This window comes from Haliotis rubra, unplaced genomic scaffold, assembly GCF_003918875.1.
Source record: "Haliotis rubra isolate DU_JTF1 unplaced genomic scaffold, ASM391887v1 Scf681, whole genome shotgun sequence".
Classification (NCBI taxonomy): Eukaryota; Metazoa; Mollusca; class Gastropoda; order Lepetellida; family Haliotidae; genus Haliotis; species Haliotis rubra.
In genome coordinates, this window is record NW_025767392.1 from 226,888 (window position 1) to 232,887 (window position 6,000).

Below are 6,000 nucleotides of genomic sequence, written 5' to 3' on the forward strand. Positions count from 1 at the left end.
AAATTGGCTTCACACATTGTACCATGTGGGGAATCGAACCCTGATCTTCGGCGTGACGAAGAAACGCTTTAATTATAACCACTAGGTTACCCCATCGCCCGGCATTTATAAGAAATACCTAAAATATAATAACGAAAAACTAAGTATTACATGTAATTTTCTTGAGATAGTTATAATATGTGTGAAATGTCAGAGTGAAATTATCAGAGTGAATCTTACGATAACATTTTCTTTGAACTACTGCATCACCATACACTATCATTTCAATGTCGAGTTGTGATATCAAATCACCTGGGACCCTGCTGCATGTTGAAGGTCAAACATGAAGGAAGGTATTCATCCTGTGGAAAGAATCTCCCAAATCCCTATGCAAACCAAACACTATTCCTGCACAATGTTCCACGCTCGAACTGATGTCTCCTAACATTATCACTGTATGCTCTTCCAAATAAAAAATATTGATAAGGTAAAAGAATGCCAGGCATCAAACAAAATGCATGATTTCCGTTTCACCAAGTTCTGCTAATCAGGGAAGATTTCTGAAGTTTGTTCGAGACATGCAAAGCTCGTAAGACGATCGCGCGTCTGGATAGAGCAGTTAGGCCCTATTGTCAGCAGTAAGATGGGCGTGCGAGGAAGTCCCTTCCTTCTATGGAATAACAAGCAAGTGTGAGGATCGATACAAATGCGTGCAAATTTGACATAAATTTGGGTATGAAAGATTTCAGTGTGTGCATTCTAAACCTGACAACACTGCAGTACACAGATCTTACAAATGTTCAAACAGAACGGAGAAGGATTTCCAAATATTTAAGAAGGCCATCGATCTGATGTGCTGAGTCCACCAGCGTGGCTTGAGCCGAGCTGGTCCTTATTTTTCTCTCCTTACATCACCCTTAGACCATTGTTCATATTTGATGATCGGGTTTCGACAACACCGTCTGCTATAGACACAGCCGACACTGTAAATGATTGCATTCCTCAACGGGTAGACCTCAATATTTGTTCCTTCCGCTAGGTGGAGCCCTCCACTTCCTTGTCAGCTATCCCGGCATGCACCTCGCCAGTGGCAGTTCCTATGTGGATCTGTATGGCAAATATTTTTGGCAAGTGGAACGGCTCGATGGCCAATTCTAATCAGTTGTAGGGTTGACCTGGAAGCGATTGGAAGGTGGTGGTTGAAGTCCTTAATTCATGTGATACACAAGGAGTATTATAACATCGGAACACAAAGAAGTAAGTTGCAACGATTTCGCATTTATGTTTTTCAATTCTAATTTTTTTTATTAAATTGCCTCTTGAATATATATTTTATTTACAGTCCGGAAAAAGATCTATCTGTCCTTTCTGATATTATATCTAATAATTAAGAAATCAATGCATTGATTATTGAAACAAGGAACAGTATAATATGAGATTGGACTTGGTACATGGCATTTTATACATACGTCATTCTAGTGTGTTAGTCGTAATTCATGATACAAATGTTTTTTAACTCGAGCGTTTCTAGCAGTCTGTTTTAACTTTGGTAAATAAGAACATAGTTTCTGGATGAAATCGTCTCAGACGTTAGGTACATATAGCTGCTGTTAGTTGCATTTATGTCAATGAACGCGGGACATTTCTTTTCGTCTCTGAGTTACATAAAAACTAATTGATACAACAGTCCAAACATTGAAGCAATAATCAAAGAATCATTCACGGATGACGCCTAACGTATAGTAAACGTTTGAACATGTTCTGACCGACCTGTAGAACTTCGCATGAATTATATAATTATGCAATAGTGTATGGCAGTCTAAGAGTGCTGAAAATGAAAAGTTAATGCAAAGTCTTCCATTCACTGTGGTGATAATCATGTATGATTACACAAAGACATATAGAAAGTGGTCAAATGTAACATATGTAAGTGAAATTATATTTGGGATTACACTTTTTAGTAAAGTACAGATTCTATTACTTTTGTTGGATTGAGTCCCATCCGGGATTCGAACCCACACCCTCAGAGTCAGGCACCTAATCGCGAGCACACATAATCATTCATTTCCATGAACACAGTCATGGATACAGTTGTACCCTTAGCCCAACACCCTGTGGAGATTACGCGTTAAAATACGTATAAAGTGACGGTGCTTGTCTAATGAGGCGACCAAATTATGGTGGTCAGGTTCGGTGACTTGAGTGATTGCAAGTCGTTGTACCGGGATATCCTGAGACGTTGCGAATAATATGGCGAGGCACTCACGCACAGTCTGGTTTGTCTGTTGAAGACTGATATTTACGAACTTGCGTGATAAAGTATATTGCTGACAGTGGCGAAAAAAATATTCACACATCTACGAAAACGTTTGATGTCCGATCTGTTCTTTTGTCAATGTGTTCCTCGAAGGTGTCATTTTGGCTAAGATATCAATCAAGGCACAAGGACGAGGAACAATGATTGATTCGAATTAACAAAGGGTTGGTTGGCCTTGGAATAGGTGTCACAATTCTGGCAACAATTGATTATGCCCCATGTTCCGAATTTCGCACATTTTTCGTTCCTTGATTGAAAGGTTTTCAATGAACCTTCTGAAATCTAACGCCCTTTTGTAACATTTCATGTCTCGTATTGGATTCATTATCAAACATTTTCGGGAGATACCGGAGACGAGGTGACAAGAAGAGCTTCATCGGTCTTCCTGTACTTTCCACGGCATGTTTGTTTAAGTTAGTGTTTTGTCCTAAATGATCAATTGTGTACCAACAAAGGCATTTTGTGTTCAACCAGTTTGCGAGAGTGAAATATACGTGCAAAAGGATGATGCTACATTTCTTAAATGCCTTCGTCTCTTGAATGAATATAGATTGATTACACTTTAAACTTTTGAGCTAACAATCTGATGCATTATGATTAATATTATAATTATTAATGACTCAGTGGCATACAACGGATGAGGTATGATATGGGCAATTCGATCTCCTGGAGTGAACATGTGAATCCTGTTTCATGCCGCTATCCCAATTATATCAAGGAGTCTGGGGAAAAAGGGTATGCGTATTAGAAAAATTGGAAATATATTAGCTGTAACATGACTTACAACCTCTACACATATATTTGTTTAAAATACATGATCATGCTGTTGATCACCGGATTGTCTGGTCCAGACCCAATTATTTACAGACCGTCGCCATATAGCTGAAATATTGCGGTGTGAGGCGTTAAACAAACCAAGCAACCAATTAATTGCACGTCCTGTAAAGTCAGTTTGGGTTACCGGCAAGCTCGGGTGGTAGTTGTAGAGAATACTTCCTGAAAAAGAATATTGTAACGTAACCTAAGCATTTAGTGTTGTCACACGTTCATGTTTTGCAAAACCACAGATTAACTCTCATTCTCTCTTTGCGGGCGGTGGGGTAGCCTAGTGGTTAAAGCGTTGGCTCGTCACGCCAAAGACCCGGGTTCGAATCCCCACATGGGTACAATGTGTGAAGCCCATTTCTGGTGTCCCCCGCCGTGATGTTGCTGGAATATTGCTAAAAGCGGCGTAAAACCAAACTCAGTCAGTCAGTCATTCTCTCTTTACATCAGATAACTTCGTACAGTTTAGCACATTAACTTTCATTCACGCCAAGTGAGCCAAAATGGACCGTATCATATCATATCATGATTTTTATGATAAGCATTACTTTTCTTTAACATCAGTGTAATAAGTTAATCGCTACCAAGTCCATGCATAAAGGACTTATGAATATATTAATGATCAATCCTCTTGAAACACACCCGTGAAGGTCCGGGTTAGAATGAATCTTCAGTAACCCATGCTTGTCATAAGAGGCGACTAACGGGATCGGGTGGTCGGGCTCACTGGCTTGGTTGGCACATGTCACGGTTCCCAATTGCGCAGATCGATGCTCATGCTGTTCATCACTGGATTGTCTGGTCCAGATTCGATTATTTACAGACCGCCGCCATATAGCTGGAATATTGCTTAGTGCGGCGTAAAACTAAACTCACTCACTCACTCTTGAAACATGGAGATTATAATACAGTACTGGTAACATCAACTGCTGGATATATCAGATTGTACCTTAAACTACCTTTATAACGAATACGCTTAAAACGAACTACGGTTATTTCGAACTAACATCAGTGGTCCGTTTGAGTTCGTTATAACCGTAGTTTACTGCATATATTTTATGCCGGATTATGTAATCGATGTCCTGTCACTTGGTTTTCTACCTTGACCAGACCTGAAAAGAAATGAGTATGTTCACTGGCTTGAATTGTTAAATGTTTCCACAATGTGTTCATCTGATTGCCAGATGGCAGTGGAAACAGGTGGTATTAGGAGAACATTAGTTCTTTGTGCAACAGCTCTGTCAATACCCAGTTGTGATGTATCGTTGCTCATTGGCCTTGTGTCGCAAAACGGGAATTTAGAAAATGGTAGTGAAACATTGTCGCGATGTCTGGTGAACATTACTGAATATTTGCCAGACAATGAATGTTTGAAGCTGAATTTTTTTTATCTTATTATATATGTATTTTTTTTATCTTATTATATATGTATTTTTTTTATCTCATTATATATGTAATTTTTCGACATCAACTGGCATAATGGGCGGACGGAGGGGATAATGTTGGGCAATAAAGTGTTAAAGACACCCAGGAGATTTTCTTAAGAAAACTATTTATCTCCATATCCCCTCCACCTCCCTCACTACAGCCGCACGCACGCACCCACGCATACGCACACAGGCACGTACGCGCGCGCGCACACACACACACACGCACATACCTGCACGCGCACACACACATACATGTAATGACATGACATTATTTAGTGTATCATTAAAAAATAATCGAAATTTGACACAGAATGATAAAATAATTCATAAGTATAATTTTTCTGAATTCCTGATGATTTTCAGTATTCCATTCAAATTTTTCAACGCTAGTTTGCACTTTATGCCCAATGGTTTCCGAAGAAAATCGAGACTGGCTATCCTCTGCCCTTGACTTGTTATAAAATGATAGAAAAAACACCCCATTCCCAAGCTGATCAATATTACCTCACGACCCTTATCAATATACATGAAGAACAAATATTAGTCTTCATCTGTATTAGTCTTAATCTTAGTCTTAATATGTCTCTTTTGAGCAAAGAAATAATATACAGCTTACCCTCGGTACTGAACAGTAAAAAGTAACATTTTCATTTATAGCTCACTGACGACATATACATGTTGACTTGACCTCGCATTTGGTTGTAGGTCTTTTCCCTCAAAAGAAAACTATCCGCGTCTTCAAAGTTGTAGTATAAAATTTAGTTGTAGTCCTTATTGTTACTGGCACAGTTGTGGTTGAGTCACCTCATGAAGTACGCTCAGCACAGATCTTACAGAGCATATATAGCGTGTATGCCCATCTATTGAAATACCGATTTACACATTCAGCTTTTGATGGTGTCCTTCTAGGATCTGAACCATCTTTGGAAACTACGTCTCTTGAGAGCTCAAAATATCTGCTGTATTTTTTAGTGTTAATCTGCTTGTGTTTGGTTACAATAGTCTCAGATGCCATCAGTCTAAACATTTCGGAACCGACCTTGTCCTCTAAATTAACGTTTGATGTAGATTACTTTCGCCCATGCATCCCTCCTGTGCGCCACGTGGTTACACGCCGTGTGTCCTGTCATTCCCCAGTCTCACAGCAACAAACTTTCATCTTGCATAAAAACACTTGCAACAAAGCAGTCCTCAAATACCCAGTCCCTGCAGAGCTACCAAACCTCTCTTCGTCCCCTCCAGCAGCTCTCCAGATGCCCACCAGATTATTTGCCTCGGGATTTGCTGTAATCCTCCTTCTTAGAACGAATCCCGTCCCCATAAAGCGCTCAGGTTGTTTAAACAATCGTATATCTGTCCCCCATCAATGCTGAAAGGGTTTTTTGTGCCCAGTCCTGTCTCCCCCACGTTGATGCCACGTGAGGATTTCCCTGATCCCAGAAACTCTGG